This window comes from Canis lupus, chromosome 6 (assembly GCF_003254725.2).
Source record: "Canis lupus dingo isolate Sandy chromosome 6, ASM325472v2, whole genome shotgun sequence".
Classification (NCBI taxonomy): Eukaryota; Metazoa; Chordata; class Mammalia; order Carnivora; family Canidae; genus Canis; species Canis lupus.
Genome location: NC_064248.1, coordinates 47,121,837 through 47,145,038, shown reverse-complemented (window position 1 = coordinate 47,145,038; position 23,202 = coordinate 47,121,837). Strand labels below are relative to the sequence as shown.

Genomic DNA, 23,202 nt, shown 5'->3' with positions numbered 1-23,202 from the left:
TACAGGGACTTATGTTAATTGGCTGGGATTTGGTCTGCATTTAATATTTGTTGTAAATTTACAGGTACCAGAGGCTTCCAACCCCTCTAGTTTCTTTGTTTTTATCTTCTCTTTTGGCTTTCCAGCTTTTCTTTGTATAGTACCTTGGAAAGAGTCTTTGTCTCACTCTTTCCACTGTGATCCACTGTTATCCTGCTACAATCTTAGTGTGGCAGTAGGTTGTGGGGGACAGTGTATGTTCAATATTCTTCTAGTCAATCTAAATATTTCAGGGGGCTTTCCACTCATGCCTATGGCTTTGCATGTGTGTCTGTCTTTGCCTCCAGTGGTATAAATTTGTCTTTCCTCTTGATCTTGCTTTTTTCCCTATCTGCCATGTTTCCATCCTATTTTCTTGAAGTCTAATTTCCGTTTATTCTGTTTTCTTAATTTAGGAAAGACTGAAAGACTGGAGGGGACTGGAGGGAGGAAGAGTTCCCTTCTTTTGGCCCAAATGAAGTTTTAGAATTGTACCCTGATGAAGTCTTTTCCTTTTAAAAATAGGCCTTTGTTTTGGAGAAGGCTGTGGATGTGTTTGCCAATGCTTACTTTTCCCCCTCCTACTGCCAGGGACTCTAGAGGTTATTTCTCAAATATTCACTGTAACAACCAGATAGAACTCTCTGTTCACAACCCAGTATGGTTGATCCCTCTAGTACTACTAAGATAAGACACTATTGAGTAATCTACCTCATGCTCCATAGAGATAGGTTTTCAATTCAGGCTAGTGGGAATAAGTACTTTCTCTCTGAACATCCTGTAAACTCTAGTGTCATGTTCTCTGTGTACTCTTGCCTTTTTCTGCCCCTGGCTTTACTCTTCTATTACGCTGCTTGCAAACACTTTCCAAGCAGTTATAAGGGGAATCTTAACTTATACCTCAGTTGTCTTCCATCTTTCAGGGATCACCATCCTTTGTTGTCTATTGTCTTGAGTCTTTTGCTTCATGTATTTTTCTAGTTTTTAATTATTTCAGGTAGGAGAGTGAATAGGATCCTTGTTATACTACATTGGTAGGAAGCAGAAATCATTCTATTGCTTTCTAATAGGATCTGTAAGGGGCTTGCTCATATTAATATTCATTATTAAAACACAATAAAATCATGTTTTCAAGAATAATTTCAAGTCTATGTCAAGTTGAAATATTTTTATTTGTATTCATTCCATTAGATTGCTTTTACAAGCTTCTCAAGCAAGCATTAGATAATGCCATTCAGGCAGGCTCAGGACCGAGGTGAGACCAGTGAAGCATCTAGAGTGCAAAATTTAATAATGTACTTACTCTTAGGGTAATGCAAGTCCATGACCTTAAGAGTTAATGCCTTTCTAAGAGTGGATATGGGAGAATGAATGCTTTTATCATTTCTTATTATGCAAACATAAGGCAAATACCTATTCACTAGAAGTTCTGAAAGTGCTGAAGTACCACATGTAGATCCTGGATAGTATTCTGTTTTTAAGTGCAAATTGCGTATAGTATTTTCCAAAATTATGACCTGCATAAGTGGAGAAATATGCTTTATTTAATTTCCAGAAATCCAGATTAAGATTTTTCCAGCATCTTAAGATTGTTATTTTTAAAATGATTGTTATTATTGGTCCTGTTATTTATTCAAGCATGTAATCACAGAAGGGAGATTGAGATAGATTTAATACTTGGGATAGGCAACTTCATCTTCTACTCTCCTCAAAATAAAAAATGCCTGAACATAACTGATCTGGGCTTGGTGTGATGTAACTTGGAATAACTGTAGGCTTTCTGTGCACTGAATTTGGTAGGTTGGGAATTATATTATTAAACTATTGTCCAGTACAATAAATAGCTCTGAGGGTATGAGTCAGGGCCTCTAAAAGGAAATTATTCTAGAAGCAATTCACTACCTCATTTTTTTTCTATAACTCTAAAGATTTCAGAAGTAACTTATTAAATGTTAAAAATAAAAAAAAAACATGTAATGTGTAGAATTAGAGAGGACTTTTATGGCATTTTTAAGCAAGACCTAAATGTTAAGTGTCACTTCCATGAGGTTGGAATCAATGTACCCAATAAGGAATATGAATGTCAGGAAATGGTTCCTACTCTGAGGTGTATACTCATCCAGGCTCTAGGTGTCCAACAATGTGCAAAAGAGACATGTCAATGCCCTCCTGGAGTTTATAGTTTGTTAGAGAAGAGAGATCCTCCTAAAAATACCACAGAATAAATGTAAACATATTGGTATATTGTGCTATGCAAGAGATACAGCTGCTATGGTAAGAGCTGAAAATAGAGATATTTAAACTGGCCAGGGTAAGTTACCCTAGGAAGTGATACTTGACATGAAATCTAATATGAATAGGAGCTACCTAGGCAAAATAAATGTGCAAGAGAAATAAGTGGCTGGAGGGAGTAGGGGACTGAAAGGAGACTGGTCTATCTCCAGTGAAAAGAAAAAGAATGAATGTGGGGGCAACATGGCTTTGTTGATACCTTGCGGCTGAACTATATGAAAGAAAGTCTCTTGGTCAAGTTATTTTAAGAACAATGGAAAACCAATAAAAGATTTTTGACAGGGTATAAAAATCATCATATTTGCATGTTAAAAAACTTTGATCTGGATGTGTTGTGGGGAACAGACTGAAAGTGTGCCAGAGTGGAGGCCTGGAGACGATTGAAGGAACAATTGAAGTATCCATGTCAGACATAATATGAACGTGAATTTGAGTGGTGGTGAAACTAGGCTAAATATAGACTCAAGAAATATTTTGAAAACAAAATTCACATTTTAACTTATTTCGTATTTGTAAGTTAGTAAAGCTATTGACAAAAGATTTGTATATAATTTAACCCCTATGGGGTGAATCTTTGTGGGAATGCTTATTACCCAGAATATCTTGCTTTCAGTACTTCATGGGGAATGAAGATTTTATATATTAAATTTGGGACAAATATGGAGCATATCCCAGAACAAATTCATGTGTAATTTGGGAGACATATCAATAAACACATGGAAAGCGGTAGATGGGAGGATGAACAAAAGACATTTTGGGATGTGTTTGTGTTTTTTTTTAATAATAAGTAGGAGATTTAAATCCAGACTCAGAATCAAGTTCTCCCTGATACCACAATATGGCTCTTAAGTTGGGGAACAGGTCACCTAATGCCTAGTACCTTAGGACAGAGATTTGGGACATAAAGTCAGTTGAGTATAGTATCAATTTTCTTCCCCAAAAGTGTTTAGCTAATAGAAAGCCAAGGAAGAAGTCTTAAATCTATTTATTGTGAAAAATAATAAGGATGTTATGTTGATCTTATCTGTCTAATTTTAAGATTGGTGAGCAATTGAGTACAAACTCAACTGACCAAGCCACTCAGGTGCCCCTTAAATTTATTTTGTAAGTGATACATGATTATCCATGTTACAAAATTTGAAATATTTGCATTCTATTATTTATGAGTATAATTTATTTCATACATCAGAAAAGTACATATATTTCTGAGTCCAGATTTTTAGAAGTGGGGCAGCCCGTGTGGCTCAGGAGTGTAGCGCCACCTTCAGCCCAGGGTGTGATCCTGGAGACCCAGGATCCAGTCCCACGTCAGGCTCCCTGCTTGGAGCCTGCTTCTCCCTCTGCTGTGTCTCTGCCGCACTCTCTCTCTCTCTGTGTCTCTCTTGAATAAATAAATAAAATATTTAAAATAAATAAATAATAAATAAATATTTTAAAGTGTGAAATGTGCTCACAAAAAATGCATGTCCAATAAATTTATTACTAAATACTATAGCAGTAGCATGAATCCTGAGTTCAAAAGATATTTTGTTATGCTTCTCTTGACTTTTGCAAAGTGATTGATTAAAAAATTCAATGCTAGGGACGCCTGGGTGGCTCAGTGGCTGAGCATCTGCCTTTGGTTAAGGGCGTGATCTCAGGGTCTGGGATTGAGTCCCACATCGGGCTCCCTGTGAGGAGCCTGCGTCTCTCTCTCCCTGTCTCTGCTTCTATCTCTGTGTCTCTCATGCATAAATAAATAAAATCTTGAAAAAAAATTCAATGCTATGCTTGAATTTGATACAGCAAAGAATGAAATTCAAGGTCATTGATGATTTAAGATTAGTTGGGTATCTAACTTTCTGTTGTTAGAAAATAAACCATCCCAAAATTTAGTAGCAAAACACTAATCATTTTATTATACTTACAGTTTGTGAGTCAGAAATGCAGATTGGACACAGTTTGGATGGCTTGTCTATGTTCCATGATGTCTAGGGTTTTAGATGAAAAGATTAAAATGGTTGTAGGTAACTTGAGTAGCTGGAGACTAGAATCATATAGACACATTTTCAAACAATTATCTTGTGCCAGAGATGGGATGACTCAAATTTGGGTTTAGCTGGAACTGTCAACCCAGAATGTCTACGTGGTCTTTTTGTGAACATGGGCTTTCTCATGGCATTGCTTCAAGCTAGTAGGACACCTTACATGATGACCCAGGGCTCTAAGAAGGAGTGTTTCAGATAACAAGACAAAACCATATGGCCTTTTATGAGTTAGTTTTAGAGTCACATAGCATTATTTGTACCATATTCTACTGGTTGAAGCAATCACTAGCTTGCCCAATTTCAAGGTTAGGTGACATAGACTCTACAGCATGATGGAATAAGTGTCAAAGATTTTGTGACCATGTTTCAAAACTGCCACAGACCTGAATAGTAACATTGAGAGGCTATTCTCACCACTTTTGAGATGTGATGCATTTGTAGCAGAAAAGCTATGGTGAAACATTCCAGAACACTTTTAGAATTTAGATAATGATTTATTCAGTGATTCAGTTCAATACATTCTAAATTCCAGATTCATGTCTTTTGAATTGTCAATACTCTTGACCGTCTCAACTATCTTCTTAGCAAAATTGTTGTCAGTAGACTTTTTTTCAAGATTTTATTTATTTAACAGAAAAAGAACACAAGCAGGTGGAGTGGTAGAGGAGAAGGAAAAGCAGGTTTAACCCTCTAAACCACTCAGGCACCCCAAGTAAGGCTTTCCTGACACAGAATCCCTACTGAGCAGGGACCCTGATGTGGGGCTCAATCCTCAGATTCTGGGTCATGACCTGAGCCGAAGGCCGGTGCTTAACTGACTGAGCCACCCAGGCACCCCATGCTGTCAATAGTCTTACAGATGCATACGAGCATATATTTTAATCTAAAGTAATAATTCAGAATATGGAATATCCAATAATAGTTTATTCTCTTCAATTATCTGCAATACCTCATACTTAAAGGATACAATTTACATTTAAAATATCACTAGGTAGACAGGGATTTCTGAATATGTCTATATGTCTTGTGAAGAGAATTTTTCATTTAATACAGATTGCTGTATCCAAGTCAGTAAAATAGTATTTGAATTGTCATACTCTCTTTTCATATGCTTTGAAGCCTAGGAATATTCTCTTTTGGAGAACTGGAGATTGAAATGGTATTTGTTAAAAGGGAATTCCACATGTACTTCAAAAACTGACACAATACTGGAATGCAACACATTAATGGAATGAATGAAAACATAGAGGGTAGGTTTCTTTTAAAGATACTACATCTAAGTTGGAACTTTATACTTTAAGAAGAATATCAAGGAACTGGAGAGAAATCAATCAACTGGTGATTCAGAAAAATTAGCACTTTTAAACTTTTAAGTTATATAGGATATTTTCCTTTAATCATATTTATATAATATATGTTCTATTCAAATAATTTTAATATGTGTAATATCACACTGGATTTTTACAAAAGCATCTAGATTTCTTCACAAAATGCAGCAATTAGGACAAGAATTTTACATAAGATCACATGATATTGACTTCTCTCTGATAAATCATTATAATAAATCATTTAAGATAAATCATAAATCATTATGATCCTTTAGAGGAGTCAGAAAAATTGTGTTTGTGTCACAAGCTTTCAACAGAAAAAAAAAATTTAACCTCTAGAAGAGAAAAATCCAAGGAAAAATAATTAAATGCCATGGAATCTTTTACATTAGGTTTGTATATGTAAGCTAATAACTTGGGACTAAAAATAGTATAAGAACACTTCCACATATCTCAGACTGTAGACTTCTAAAAACAGGCTTATATGAGTTTTTTATTAAGCTGTGCTTCCTCCTGAAAATTGATTTAAATGAGAGTGATGGAACAAAACAGGCATAAATCAACAAAAACAAATAAAAAGGGAATAGATGTAACCATAAATATGGCATATCAATAAATTTCTAGAAGCCAGAGTGTGGATGGAAAGCATTGATTGATTTAGAAAATGGGAAAAATAAAACTGAGGTCTGCAAGAAAGAAGCCAATAAGTAAGGCTTACTCTTTTTTTTTAAGATTTTGCTTATTTATTTATTTATTCATTCATTCATTCATTCATTTGATAAAGAGAGAGCACACAAGCAGAGAGAGAAGCAGGTGGAGTAGCAGAGGAAAAGAGAGAAGCAGGCTCTCTGCTGAGGAGGGAGCCCACTGCAGGGCTGGATCCCAAGACCCTAGGATCATGACCTGAGCTGAAGTCAGACACTTAACCCACTAAACCACCCAGACACCCCAAGTGAGGCTTTCCTGACACAGAATCCACAAGATTTGGGGCTCAGAGGCACCAGGTACCTCTGGAGAAGGGATGTTGGTGAGTTTAGAAACCTACAAAGATATTTAGGCCTTCTGAGATTTGCCCCTATTTGAAGAAACAGATAAATTCCCTGACTAACCCTGGCATATATATGGAAAGTATATATATGGAAAATATATATATATTCCATCTTTCCATATGTGTGTGTGTATGTACACACACATTTATACACACGTACATGGAACGATTTAACTAGACAGTCTGTATTCCAAAATAAAAACTAAGAGTAGGCATAAAGTACTGTTCTTTAAAAGATGATACTGGATGATTAAATGTCAATATAAAAGTCTTTTCCACTTCTAGATTCTCAAAAGCCCTCATTGCATTGCCCTGTGGGAATTGAAGCTTGGGAAAAGAGCACAGGAAAAATGATTATCTGGCTACTGTTTTGCCATAATAAACTGTCCCTTTTCTCTGACTCATTAGTTGTGTGTTTTCAGCCAGAATCCATGAAAACGAAGCATGCTAATATGCTACCTTGCAATTAGGGGAAAATATCAGCCTCTTCACAGTTCTTACAATCACCGATTGTAAATCAGAAAATGAGGTTTAGTGAGGTTGGACAATCTGCTCAAGGCCACACAACTAACAGGAAGGAAAGCTTGCTTCTGAACTATCTAAGTTACTCCAACTTCACAAACAGATATGCTATTTGAGTTAATACTTTTGAGAAGGGCAATCTCCAGGTAAAAAGAACTGAGGGACAGGGGATTATCTGTGTATCACTCGTGCATGAGATATATCACATTTTCAGTGGCATGCCTCTGGAATTACCAGTAAATTCTTCAGAAGGGTAAGCTTTACCTTCCTTTAAAACAAGTGAAACTCTAAGAATGGTATTCTTTAAAATCAGCAATGTACCCGTAAGCTGTAAATTTTTCCTAAGTGTCATTACAATATGTTCCTTCTTTTGAGAGATTTATGGATGGAATTAGTTCTAACAATGAGGTATTAAAGCAATGTGATATTAAGGAACACTGGTCTTTATGATCCTTAGCTTCATAACAAGAGTGGCAGTGTTTGGGCCAAACAGACAATAAAAATCAAACTGAAAAAAGCCACAACATGATTTCAAACATGTGAAGCTGCTGCTGCCGAGTAATGGTTAGCCTTGACCAGCATCTGTCTTTCCTACTTCTTCTGATTGCCTTCCAACTATGGGAACCACAGGAATTGACTCCAGGCAAATAAAGCACTGGACGTGTGATGGTAATCTTTGCCACAAAATAAATGAGCTGGTCTGGAAAACTTCACCTTCAGAAGGAGACTTTTACTTTTTGTTAAAATAGCATAATCTGTTCCTAAGATACCGACTAAGTGAAGCTCAGAGTTCAGTTGTATAGGTGGGTGAAAAAGAGAAGAGATATACATTATCTAGAAAATCACATGCACCTTCATATTTTTCTTTTTTCTTTCAAGCTCTTAACATAGTGCTAAAAAAGAAGCTTAGCTATCCAAAAAAAAAAAAAAAAGTTTATCAATAAAAATTCGAATCTATCTTGCAACTTGAAATTTTTCCATTTCTCCTGGTTTCTCAGAGCATTTGAGGGAGTCCAGCAGCCATAGAGGGTTGGGAGAAACAGAACAACAGTACTGTCCTGCTGATCTCTCCTCGGTAGCAGTCTCAGTTTCCAAGTCTGTTTACAAACATGAAAATTGAGTCTTATAGACATTTAGATGGCAAGACACAATTATTACGTAGCATACTCCAGATTCAAAACTGGTAGGCCCTAACCTTCAAACTGTAACATTTTTCTTTTCTTTCTTTTATATTATTATTATTATTTTTGGCTTCTTACAGGAAAATGCCATACGGCAGAAGAGGCAAAAAAAAAAAAAAAAAAAAAAAAAAAAACACTAAAATGTAGGAGCTCCTGGCTGGCTCAGTCAGTTGATCACCCAACACAGTTTCTGCTCAGGCCATTATCTCAGGGACGTGGGATTGAGCCCTGCATAAGGCTCAGTGCTCAGTGTGGGGTCTGCTTGAGAGACTCTCTCACTTTCTCTCCCTCTACTTCTGCCTTTCCCCCTGCTCAGGCTGCCTGTCTCTCTCTGTCTCAAATAAGTTAAACAAACAAACAAACAAACAAATAAATAAAGCTTTTTTTTTTTTAAAAAAAAAAAGGCAATAAAATGTAACCAAACTCATGTTTTCCTTATTTGAAGTTTTCCATGGCTAGTCCTATACAGTTTCAAAGACTCAAAAGAATAATAAAATGTAAATTGAAATCACATTATCTAAGAGCAAATTAGGACAAAATAAAAATCTTCAATATGATAGTTTTAGCTGAGGTCTTTCTTTCTTTCTTACAGGAAAAACACTGTGCAAATGAGTATAAGAATTATGTCAGTACATATCCATTAGTATGTAAGCATCATAAGGTTGTGATAAAGGTATTTATGTTACTTACTGGTATATCCTCAGCACACGGAATGATGTTGATTATCTAGCAAATTATTAATAAATATAAATTAAATATGTTAATAAATGGAAGTGATTAAATCTTTTTGTCTTCAAGCTCAACTTCAGATAATTCTATGTATGGATTCATTCCCATCAAAGTTTGTGGGCAAATCCAGATGATATGTGGAAGTAGATTAGAAACTCCTTCTTCAAAAAAAAAGAAAAAGAAAAAGAAAAAGAAACTCCTTCTTCACCAATGGTAAGATCTAGAATCAACCTTGTGGCCTTATCTAGGTGCACTATGAGGTCACAATTTGCTTTTAAGCTACTTTGAGCCAGCTAAGCAGCACATTTCTACTTTAACTTCCATTGTATAAGTCAAGCCCATATGAATAGCTATCATCTAGGATCAGAGATCTGTCCTACTGGGTAAAGGTCTGATCTTCAGTCTAGCCCTATCTTCTTTCCACCAAAGCTCAATTGACCTTGTGTTCCAATAACTGATTTGTCTGCTACCTTGCCATAGGTAACAACTACCAGCCCTCACCAATATATCAAATCTATTAGATAACATTCAATGATGTACTTTACATAATGTATTTAAACTTTTTCCTAACTTGTACATTCTTCAAAAGAAGTGACTTTTTGATTCACTCAAAAAATGTATTGAATACTATGTTATGGCTCTAATATATATTCAACAAATTCTTGTTCATGGACTAGACAAATTTCATCTTATATGTAATACATGGAACTGATATGGTTGAGAGAGAGAAAAAGGAAGGAAGCCCTTTTATGCCTCTTTGTATAAGGGCACTAAGCCTACCCCAAGGCTCTACCTGCATGACATAATTACCACTCAAAGGCCCCATCTCCAAACCTCATTGCATTGGGATTAGGATTTCAATATAGGATTTTTTGGACAGGACACAAACATATAGTTCATTGTGGTACCCTAATCAGAGTAGACTAGAATGGATGGTAAAGCTTTCTGAGAACATGAGAATGAACACCAAGCCTTATAAAGAGTGGGAAGAGTATTTAATCATACAAGAAATGAAAAGATGAATGTTTTCTGAAAAGAAATCTTAATGCAGATTGTAGTACAGTCCAAATGATGTTAATGTTGCAATGTTGTCTATTGAATGTGCATCAAGAGTTAGATAAAGGAAGAGAGAGATAGAGACAGAGAGACAGAGTGAGGAAGGATGAGAAAGATCTTCAATTAGTGATAAGCAAAAATATTGTGCTTACTGGGCATGTAAGTCATCTTCCAAAAATATTTTGTTCATCAAGAACTTAGCAGGAAACAGGCTGCAGAGAGTTTGATTAGTGTCAGGATTTAAAGAACTATCAAGGGCTGGTAAATTATCCAAGGAATGGCAACAGTGAGAAGTGGTGTGGCAAGGAAATGGAATGATGTTACTGTTGTGAGAATTCAGAGAGAAACATAGCCTTGAACAGGGACTTGAGGTGAAAGTCACAACAGAAGAATAAAGCTACTGGCAAAGCCATTACCTAGTAAGGGCTGGGGTAGATCTAAATACATGGACCACTTCTCCTCCTCTCCTCTTCCATCCCCTGTTACTTCTTCTTATTAACACAATGATTCTCAACAGGGGCAATTTTGTCCCACCAACAGGACATTTGATAATGTCTGGAGATATTTTCTGATTGCCACTATAGAGGGAGGAGGTGCATCCAGTGGGTAGAAGCCATGGTGCTGCTAAACATCCTAAAATGCACAGGGCAGACCCCCAGAACCACAACAACAAATGATACAACCAAAGTGTCAGTAGTGTCTTGGTTGAGAAAGTCTGTTGAAATAACCAAATCTAATCGAAAGCCTAAGGTAAGGGCAGTAAATGATACAGCCTATTGGCATTAGCCTCTTGGGGCTCATAGTAGTACAGAGAAGGTCAGAGAAATGATCTAGGGGTAGGGGGATGTCAGAGAATAATGAACAAATATGTTCAATTTTTTTCTATGTATTTGCTTTCAAAATACTCAGCTAGTTTGATGGTAATTTAATAAAAAATATATATATTTTTAAAATTGCTGTACAAAATAGTATGCTATTTATTGCAACATCTTGATATTTAAAAAGTCAGATTTAAAAGAGGATTAATTTAAAAAGGTGATTTATGTTTATAATTCTAAAAACCTTAATCCTATAGTCAGGGCAAAATAAGAGGAAAACACTATAAAATGTATTTGTCTCCTCAAGGAAATGGATCAATAGTTTGTTGAATTTCAACTTAGAAAATACATGTAATATATTTAATTATTGAATTCATTTTCCATTGAAAAAAACTGTGATATTAAAAAGCCTGGGCAGCTGGGTGGCTCAGTGGTTTAACGCCACCTTCGGCCCAGGGCATGATCCTGGAGACCCAGGATTGAGTCCCACATCAGGCTCCCTGCATGGAGCCTGCTTCTCCCTCTGCCTGTGTCTCTTCCTCTCTCTCTCTCTCTCTCTCTCTGTATCTCTCATGAACAAATAAAATATTTTTTTAAAAGCCTGATATTTTTTCTTAAAAATAAGTACTTAGGTAAATGTAAAAGAAAAAATACATCTAGGAAGGTGAAGTCAGGTTTCTATCCAATTGAGTGTAACAGGACTGGAAAAGAGATTTCATTCCTTAGGTGTCACTACAATGTGGTTCCCAAATTCTTTGCTACCAATTGCTTAAATCAAAATTATATGGTGTTTTATGTTGTTGTTGTTGTTGTTGTTATGAGGTTTTTATTTTTCTAAGTTGTGTCCAAAGTGGTACTAAATGAAATGAAATCACAATTTTCTTCATCTTTTTAGTAACAAATATTTGGAAAATATTTGGTTATGTGGTAGCATGCATCATTGATCAAGAGCTTTTGTTTATTTTTGGGTATTTAGAATCATGTGTATATAATCGTTGTGTGACCAGAATGTCATCACAGTCAGAATTTTTAACTGGCATATAAACAGGTAAGAACATAATTCCCAAGACTGCATTTTAAAATTTAGGTCAGAGGCTCAATATTCCACTGGCAGGTGATTGCTGCAAAACACAATTTTTATAATAAGAGAACTCTTGTGTAGCTAAAAAGGGGAGTTCAATCAACTTTATAATATATATCCAGTTCACACTGCTTTACAGCCAGAAATTCTTTCATATATATTTAATTTTCATAGGTTGATTGTTTGCCTAGGCCTTCACCTCAGCTGCTCTGATAACTGAAACAGGTGGTGCTGAGCCCAGCCAATCAGTCACTGTAGCCCTGAGATGATTTAGTTTAAACCCTCAAAACAAACCTTTCTAGATCCTCAACTGTGGTTTACCATGTGTGAATGCAGCCTCTATGAATGACTAGTGACTGCATAATTTAGATGCAAAAGAATAACCATTATGGCAGTTAGATCCTTATCATTATGTTGCATTTCCTGTACTTATTTCACAGTAGCTAGGACACCTGCCCTTATAACAGCTCATCAAAATAAAATCTTCGAAAGTTTCAATCACAAAACCTACATGTTTGGTTTTGTGTGTGGAGATTTTAGAAGTTTATTATGAATCCTTAGCTTTTTGCAAGTAACATACAGGGCCAGGCTCACGATCAACTGTTAATTAGACAAAATATGTCTTGATTTCCCTCCTGTCCTCATGTTCTAAATGGAACATTTTTGCTTGCATACCATGTGAAAGGATTTTGAAATATACACTCTCTTATTCATTTTAAATTTGATATTAAAAAATGACTGACTTAAATAGTAGTGAGATACATTTTCCTGTGTATTATATATTGTAAACATTAGCCATTAAAAGGTTTTAAATCCCTTTTACTATAACCTCAGAGTAATAGATTTAACTTATTCCATTTATGGAAAATGTCATAATACAATCCAGTTGGGAAAGTCAGTCTTTGTTGAGAAATCAAGTAGCCAAATCTACTAACGTTAAAGAGGCCACATCAAAAAAAGGTAGGAAGTGCAGAGCCATAGTCAGGATAGAAACTAATCCTGGCCGCTGAGGTGGGGAAAGAGCTGTGATTGCAGAAGAGGGTGAAAAGCAGAGTAGCACACAGAGGAGGGCACGGGGAAAATAATCGCCATAGCAATTGGCTTGGAAAGCAGGATTACCCAAATTTCATGAGTTCTTACAACCAATGGGGCTTAAAGCTTAAAGTTTTAAAGATCAGCATGCTTGGTTCAGGGAAAGCTCAGAGGACATTGAGGTTGCTCTTGGGGAAAAGGTATAACAAATAGCTCATGGACTCACAGTATAGAAACAGCCATCTGAAGAGTGCCTGGAGCACACAGTAGGAAAGTCAGTTGCTCATCTCAGAGTGCATCCCAGAGAGGCAGGGTTCACAGAAAGACCCCTCTAGGAACAAAGGATCTGGCAGGGCCATTTCTCTCCCCTACCCCTCAGCACAGAGAACAGAGCCACCTATAGGAACCAGCACAGTACCCACACTCTACCTAACTTGCTTACATCAAACCCCGTACTCCCATGCTCTGGTGGAAATGCCCTTCTTGGCTACTCTTGCTTTAGTCCAGTGTGGTGGACCTCTCCTTCCCACTCCAAAGACTGGCTCAAACCCTGCCAACATCTTGTCTCTTGACCTGGAAGTTTTGCAAGGCCTCAAATCCAATGGCAGTGACACATCTCATTTCACAAGCAGACCAGAACATCCCTAGTTAAAACACACCACATTCAACCCAGGGACCAAACACTGCCCACAACAGGCAAAGAGAGCTTCTGCAGATTACTGGTCTGAAGGATAAAGCAGCCAGGACACAACAACAGAGCAGACAGCACACACACGGGAGACACTCCCAGAAGTTTCAGGCCCTGAGGAACAGGAGACACTGCAGGGCACCAGAGGACCTCTTCTTCATAAAGCCATTACCCTCAAGGACAGGAGATGTAGTTGATTTCCTTAACACACAGAAACAGGCACAGAAACTTGGATAAAATGAGATTACAGAGGAATTTGTCCCAAATGAAAGAATAGGACAAGGCCACAGCTGGAGATATAAGTGAAGCAGATATAAGTAACATGCCTGATGGAGAATTTAAAACAATGATCATAAGGATACTTGAGAAAAGAGTGGAGGACATAAGTAAGATGATCAACACAGAGATAAGGAGTAACATAGTAGAGATAAAGGGCTCAAAAAACAAATGAGAAACACGTTTGATGGAATGAACAGCAGGCTGGAAGAAGCAGAGGAAGGAATTAATGACCTAGAAGACAGAGTAATGGAAAGTAATCAAGCTGAACAAATAAGAAAAAAAAGGAATCGTGCAAAATGAGAATAGCCTTAGAGAACTCAGTGACTCCATCAAACATAACACTTGTATTATAGGAGTCCCAGAAGAAGAAAAGACAGAAAGGAGGGTGGAGAATTTCCTTGAAGAAATAATAGATGAAAACCTCCTTAATAAAAGGAAGGAAACAGAAATCCACATCCAGGAGGCACAGAGAATGCCCAACAAATTCAACAAAAGCAGATCCACACAAAGACATATTATAATTAAAATAACAAAATATGGCAATAAAGAAAAAACCTTAAAAGCAGCAAGACAAAAGGAGACAGTTACATACAAAGGAAACCTCTAAAGGCTACCAGTGGATTTTTCAGCAGAAACTTTCTAAGCCAGAAAGGCGTGGCATGATATATTCAAAGTGCTGAATGAGAAAAACCTACAGCTAATAATACTATATCCAGCAAGGCTATCATTCAAAATAAAAGATGAGATCAAGAATTTTCCACATGATCAAAAACTAAAGGAGTTCCTGACCACTAAGCCAGTCCTTTAAAAAATATTAAAGGGAACTCCTACAGTGGAAAGAAAAGACCAAAAATGACAGTATGTGGGTAAAAAACACAAAAGGAGTAAAAATAAATATAGTTGTAAAAAAAATCAGTCAACTCACAAAATAAAATGATGTAAATTATGACACCATATGCCTAAAACATTGGAGGAGAAGAGTAAATAATCAGTTCAAGTTAAATGACCATCAATTTCATATAGATTGCTATATGCAGAAGATGTTATATACAAACCTAATGATAACCACAAACCAAAAACCACTAATAAATATGCAAAGAATAAAGAGAAAAAAATCCAAATATATCACTAAAGAAAACCAGTAAACCCATGAAAGGATCAGGGAAAATCTTAGAAACAACCACAAAACAAGTAAAAAAATGGCAATAAATACTTACCTACCAATAATTGTTTTATTTTATTTATTATTTATTTATTTATATTTATTTATTTATTTTTCAATAGTTGTTTTAAATGTGAATGGACTAACTGCTCCAATCAAAAGACATAGGGTTGACAGAATGGATAGAAAAGCAACACCCATCAATATGCTGCCTACAGGGATCCCTGGGTGGCTCAGTGGTTTGGCGCCTGCCTTTGGCCCAGGGCGCGATCCTGGAGTCCCGGGATCGAATCCCGCATCGGGCTCCCAGTGCATGGAGCCTGCTTCTCTCTCTGCCTGTGTCTCTGCCTCTCTCTCTCTCTGTGTGTGACTATCATAAGTAAATAAAAATTTTTAAAAAATTAAAAAAAAATATGCTGCCTACAAATTCTCATTTCAGGCCTAAAGACTCTTGCAGATTGAAACTGAGACAATGAAGAATATTTATCATGCAAATAGATGTCAAAGGAAGGCCAGAGTAGCAATACTTATACCAGACAAAATAAACTTTATTTATTTTATTTTTTTCATAATAGACTTTAAAACAAAGACTGTGACAAGAGACAAAGAAAGACCCTTTATAATAAGTAATAAAGGAGACAATTTAACAAGTATATATGACAATTATAAATATTTACACACCCAACATGAGAGCACCCAAATACATAAATACATAAAACAGTTATTAACAAATATAAAGGAATTATTCAATAATAATAAAATAATAGTAGGGAAATTTAACACCCACTTACATCAATAATGGACAGATCATCTAAACAGCACAACAAGGAAATAATCAATGGCTTTGAATGACACACTGGACCAGATAGACTTAACAGATATATTCAGAACATTCCATCCTAAAATAGCAGAATTCACATTCTTTTCAAGTGCACATGGAGCATCTCCAGAATAAATCACTTAGACCACAAAACAAGCCTCAACAAATTAAAAAAGATGGAAATCATATCATGTATATTTTCTGATCACAATGCTGTGAAACTAGAAGTCCACCACAAGAAAAAGTCTGGAAAGACCACCAGTAGATGGAGATTAAATAACACGCTACTAAACATTGAATAGGTCAAGCAGGAAATAAAAGACAGAATTAAAAAGTACATTGAAATAAATGAAAAGGAAAATACACTGGTTCAAAATCTTTGGGATGCAGCTAAAGAGGTTCTAAAAGTGAAGTTTATAGCAATACAGGCCTATCTTAAGAAGCAAGAAAAATATCAAATAAACAACCTAACCTTACGCCAAAAGGATCTAGATAAAGAACAACAAACAAAACATAAAAATGGTAGAAAGAACGAAATAATATTAGAGCAGAAATAAATGATATAGAAACTAAACAAAACAAGGAGGTGGGGAAAAAAGAAACAAAACAAAACAAAACAAAAAAACGATAGAGCAGATCAATGAAACCAGAAGCTGGTTCTTTGAAAAAAAAAAAAATCAATAAAACTGATGTTTCTAGGCTGACCTAACAAGAAAAAAAGGGAAGCGACCTAAATGAATGAAATTACGAATGAAAGAGGAGAAATAACAATGAATAATACTAAAATACAAACAATTATAAGAGAATATTGTAAAAAACTATATGGTAACAAATTGGACAACATAGAAGAAATGGATAAATTCTTAAAAACATATAAATTTTCAAAACTGAAACAGGAAGAAATTGAAAATTTGAGCAAACTGATAGCCAAAAGAGAAATTGTATCAGTAATCAAAAAACCCACAAACAAAAGTCCAGTACCACATGGCTCCATAGGTGAAGTCTACCAAACATTTAAAGAAGAGATAATACTTATTCATCTCAAACTATGCCAAAAGATGGAAAAGGAAGGAAAACTGCAAGGCCAGTGTTATTCTGATACCAAAACCAGATAAAGTTACCAAAATAAAACAAAACTACAGGTCAATATCTCTGATGAACAGAGGTGCAAAATTCTCAAAAAAAAAAAAAATACTAGGAAATCAAATTCAAAAATACATTGAAAAACAATTTGCCACAAACAAGTGGGATTTATTCCTGGGTTGCAAGGGTTGTTCAATATTCAGAAATCAATCAGTGTGTGATACATGACTTCAGTAAGAGAAAGAATAAGAACCATATGATCCTTTCAGTAGAAACAGAAAAGGCATCTGACAAAGTGCAACATCCATTCATGATAAAAGCCCTCAACAAAGTACGTTTAGAGGAAATATACCTCTACATGTAAAGGCCATAAATGAAAAACCCACAGCTAATACCATCGTCAACAGAGAGAAACAGGAACAGGTCCACTGTCCAAGGATGTCCACTCTCACCACATTTAGTCAACCTAGTACTAAAGTCCTAGCCATAGCAATCAGACAACAAAAAGGAAACAAAATGCATCCAAATGGCAAGGAACAAGTCAAACTGTCACTATTTGCAGATGACATGATAATGATATTCTATATAGAAAATTCATCAGAATGTCAAAAAACTGCTATAACTGGTAAAGTCAATCTACAGAAATCTGTTACATTTGTATACACCAATAATGAAGAAGCAGAAAGATAAATTAAGAAAACAATAACAAAAAGATTTACAGAAATTATTTTCAAAAGTAATAAAATATCTAGGAATAAACCTCACCAAAGAGGTGAAAGACCTGTACTCTGAAAACTATAAAACAGTGATGAAGGAATTGAAGACAACATAAAGAAATGGAAAAACATTCCAGGCTTATTATTTCAAAGAACAAATATTGTTAAAATGCTCTACTACCCAAGCAATCTACATATTTAATGCAATCTCAGTCAAAACACCAACAGCATTTTTCACAGAACTAGAACAAAGAATCCTAACATGGGCATAGAACCACAAAAGTCCCTAAATAGCCAAAGTGATCTTGAGAAAGACAAGCAAAGCTGGAGGCATAACAATTCCAGACTTCAAATTATATTACAAAGCTGTATGACCACAACAGTTATGGTACTGGCATAAAAATAGACTTTCTACATATGTCTCCTGAGGCAAGGGAAACAAAAGCAAAAATAGGCTACAGTAGTCACATTAAAATAAAGAGCTTCTTCACAGTGGAAGGAAACAGTCAACAAAATTAATGGGTAACCTACTGAATGAGAGAAGATATTTGCAAATGACATATCCAATAAAGGGTTAGTATCAGAGATATATAAAGAATTTATTAAATTCAAGATCCAAAAAGCAAATAATCCAATTAAAAATGAGCAGAAGACATGAACAGACATTTCTCCAAAGAAGATATCTAGATGGTCAACAGACACATGAAAAGATACTTATCATCAGGAAACTACAAATCGAAACCGGAATGAGATATCATCTCACACCTGTTAGAGTGGCTAAAACCAAAAACAAGAAACAACAGGTGCTGGCGAGGAGATGGAGAAAAAGAAACAGTCATGCACTATTGGCAGAAATGCAAACTGGTGCAAACACTCTGGTGCAAAACAGCATATGGAGGTTCCTCAAAAAGTTAAAACTAGAACTATCCTACAATGCAGCAATTGGGTAAATATCCAAATACAAAAATACTAATTCAAAGGAACGCTGCACTCCTATGTTTATGGTTGCATCATTTACAATAGCCAAGATATGGAAACAGTCCAAAGGTCCATTGACTGATAAATGGATAAAGATGTGGTATATATGTATATAATGAATTATTATTCAGTCATCAAAAAGAATGAAATGCTCCCATTTGCAATCAGGAAGATGGAGCTAGAAAGTAGAATACTAAGGAAAATAAGTCAGTCAGAGAAAGACAATTACTATATTTCACTTGTATGTGGAATTTAAGAGACAAAACAAAGGAACAAAGGAAAAAGAGAGAGAGAAAGAGAGAGAGAGAGACAAAACAAGGAACACCCTTAACTACAGAAAATAAACTGATGGTTCCCAGAGGGAAAGTGGGTGGCAGGTTGGGTAAAATAGGTGATGGGGATTAAAGGGGACACTTTGTGATGAGCATCTGGTGATTAAAATAAAAACTTAAAAAAAAAAAACAACAACTTCTTTTTGGGTGTCTTTTCAAAGTTGCAGAAAACAAAAGTAACATGGGTGTAAAATTGGTAAAGCTTACAATTTGATTTCCTTCTACTGTCATATTTCCACTTGAAACAAAAACAACAAAGAAAAACATGTTATTATTAAATAAATAATTTCACCTTGCAGTGAAAGAAAGAACCTATTTGGAGAAAGAAAAGGAGAAAGAAGCTGAAACTGGGCATTAAACCCTTACACAAACGCAAATTATGAATGAAACCATTAAGCTGAATGGGAACTTTTATGTCCTATGCAATGTCTTTTCTTAGTGTGCAATTTTTTTTAAAACTTAGTCTAGAATTTCCCTTGACACATGAATATTTACCTCCTATTTGCACCAAAATATATTCATTCAATTTATACTTATTGGATGTCTTTGACATACTGCCACCATTCCCATAGATCCTATGTCCTCTTGACATCACAAATATCAATGGGTTTTAGATATTGTATATGGTTACCTTTTTAATATAGATTTCTTTTTTTTTTACAATGGTTTATGAAATTTTTGAGGAAGAAGAAACCCACTTCGAGGATAAAAGACCATTCCAAAGTCAAATCAGAATGTTTTTGAAATCCAATTATGTTCTAGGCCATGGTTTTTTTGGTCATGGTTTTGATTTTAGAACACATCATTTTTAGAACACTTCTCTTTAGAATAAATATATTTTCTTATACGAATATTTGACCCATTTTTTTTTACTACCTCTTGGAATATTTGACATATTTATTGAATCTCCGACTCTAGAGTTTGGATTAAGGTGCCTTTAGTTATTTCCTATTGGCACTTGAGCAAGTAAAATCAATAATTTTGCTTGAAACCAAAACACATTGTAGATCAGTGAAATCTATAGTTACATGTATAATGCAAAATTAAAATATTACATAATGTAATGGTTACTTGATTTATGTCAGAACTATAGAAATAAAATCCAATTTTAGTTTTTAAAATTTTGTATATACCATGAATATTAGATTACTATTCATTCCAAGTAGCATCCAATAATCCATTATTTAGTTGCAAAATGAACAAAGACTGTGTATAAACTAAATTGACTCGAAGAAAACAAAGAATGTCTACTTTTACCCAAAACTTCTGAATTTTAATATAAAAATGGACTGAAAGAGCAATGCAACATTTTTCCATTAATGAAAATATTATTTTAAACAAAAAGAGATGGAACTGCATTATAATTAAGCTCCTCATGCCAAGTTTACTATATATTCTAGGTCAAACAAGAAGTTTAAGAATTTGAACCGATGATAGGTCAATCTCAGAGCACATACATTTTTAATAAAACTATTTTGTTTGCAATTGTTTATGTGGCTTCTTCATATGGTCAGCAGCTGGGAGTTACATAACATCAAGACCATGAAATGTTCTGCATAATTCTCAATGTTCTCCTTCTGCAAAATCATTACAGTAGCAGAATTAAGAATTTAAGCCTTAGATAAATAATGCATTTAAAAATATACCTGAGGTATTCACAAGGGCTCTAAAACTGAATGGCTCTATCAGAGTTGGTGCAGGGATACGGGATGGCAGCTGACACTGTGGGCTGTATGGAAAAGCATGCGTTTTAGGAACAGACCTGTTTTTGTCTTAATTCTCCTTTTTACTGGCTGTGTAGTTCATGCTAATGTATAAAATAGGACAATTAATACTAGTGTAGGTTAGGCTGCAGTAACAAATAACCCTAAAACCTGAGTAGCTTATAAAAGCAAAGTTTTTTTTCTTTTCTTTTCTTACTCAGGTTATATGTTTGTCACGAATTGACAAACTCTCTCATATCTGCTCACTCTGTAACACAGCCTGATAGGGAAATCACTATCCCAAAGTTGTTATTAGCTGAATCAGGGAAAGAGCTCCCACAAAATAATAATGCAATCCAGAGGTGACACATGTAATTCCACTCACAATATATTGGCAATGTTTTCATCATATAATCCCAGTTAGCTGTAGTGGAGTCTAAAAACATTCCTACTAGGTGCCTAAAAGGCAGAGATCCAGAAATACTAGATGCAGTATGAACAATTGGCAGAGGGTTGTTGATAATTTACTAATAATCTGCATAAAATTCTAACATAGTGTTTATGAAATGCAATGGTAAATATCTGAAACATTCTTCATTAAGTTTTGCTACTAAGAATACAGTATTATTATTAGGAAGAAAGAATAAAATAATATTAGCTATGAGCAGAATTTGTTTATAGGCCTCCTTATGTTAAGTATCTTTGGGGAATATATGTTAAAAATACACAAAAGATATCTTCTTTCATTTTTAAATATTTACGATGGCATTTCTATGCCTTGTCAATTATCCAGTTAATATGAAACCTAGAAATTTAGTCAGAAAATTAAAGAATTTATGTTTCCAGATATTATCTGGATCTTTTCCAGATTTATGAAATATAGCAGGAGAGTTTTTTCATATAGCAAAACTTTAATGTTCAAATAAAGAGAAATCAAACTATAAATTTTACGGTTCGACTCTTTAATTTTTTTGAGAATTAGACCCAGAAAATTAATTTTCTTTCCCAAGGGCATGCAATTATTCGTTGGTGGGAGTGGGGAAATCAGGTTCAGGTCCTTCATATTTTCTCACTTTATTATTAGCGAGAGAGATAGAAGGACTACAAATATGTTTTAAATTCTGAAAGTTCTGTGCTTTCTAAATTGTTCCACACAGAATAGTATGTATGGTATTAAAATTCCTAGAATGAACAAAGAAAATACACTGTTACATTCCCAAAAGTCTGCAAGACTATGACAAGCACTGTATTCATTGAATATTTATTAAAAGCAAAAAGTTATATGTTCTAAGTACTTATTTTTCTTATAAGTCTAGTCATAGACTCTTAAACTACCAAAAAAAAAAAAGATAAATTGATATATATTTTCAAGGCATTTTGCTTAAAGCCAAAGAATATTCCTGAAAAAAAGAGATTTTACAACCATAACCATATTTGATATTTACCTAAATGTGAAAGTTTGCTTACCACTTACCTAAACTGTGTATAGCTCTCTCAAGATGAACATCTGTAAATTAAAAAATAGGGAGGAGGGGCAGGATGACGGAGGAGCAGGGTCCCCAAATCACCTGTCCCCACCAAATTACCTAGAAAACCTTCAAAATATCCTGAAAATCTACGAATTCGGCCTGAGATATAAAGAGAGAACAGCTGGAATGCTACAGGGAGAAGAGTTCGCGCTTCTATCAAGGTAGGAAGACGGGGAAAAAGAAATAAAGACACAAAAGGCCTCCAAGGGGGAGGGGCCCCGCGAGGAGCCGGGCTGAGGCCGGGGCGAGTGTCCCCAGGACAGGAGAGCCCCGTCCCGGAGGAGCAGGAGCTGCACCAACCTTCCCGGGCGGAAAGGGGCTCGCAGGGAGGTGGAGCAGGACCCAGGAGGGAGGGGATGCCCTCGGGCTCCCCGGGACACTAACAGACACCTGCGCCCCGGGAGAGTGCGCCGAGCTCCCTAAGGGCTGCAGCGCGCAGGCAGGACCCGGAGCAGCTCGGAGGGGCTCGGGCAGAGGAAGAGGCTCCGTGCGGAGGGGGCTGCGGGGCGGGAGCAGCTCGGGGGGGCTCGGGGGCGGCTCCGCGGAGGGGGCTGCGGGGCGGGAGCGCGAATCCAACAGCGCAGGCCCCGGGAGCACAGGGCGCCGGGACACAGCCCAGGATCCGGCCTCCCCCGGGATAGGCAGAGGCCGGGAGGGCCCAGGACAGCAAGGACGCTCCTGCCCCAGCTGAGCAGATCAGCGGCCCCGCCCCGGAGCCTCCAGGCCCTGCAGATGGAGAGCTCCGGAGTTCCTGTGGGGGCTGAATCCAGGTTTCCAGAG

At 36.1% G+C, this 23,202-nt stretch overlaps 1 long non-coding RNA gene across 1 annotated transcript in view; it reads right to left on the bottom strand.

Moving 5' to 3' along the window:
• LOC112640766 (uncharacterized) overlaps positions 1-9,388 on the bottom strand; it is a 49,412-nt gene extending 40,024 nt beyond the window's left edge. Inside the window, exons 1-2 of the long non-coding RNA XR_004816744.2 lie at positions 9,107-9,388; positions 4,218-4,280 (exon numbers count right to left, since the gene is read on the bottom strand). This is a non-coding gene — a long non-coding RNA (uncharacterized LOC112640766). The remainder of the gene's footprint in view (positions 1-4,217; positions 4,281-9,106) is intronic.
• Positions 9,389-23,202: the final 13,814 nt, after the last annotated feature.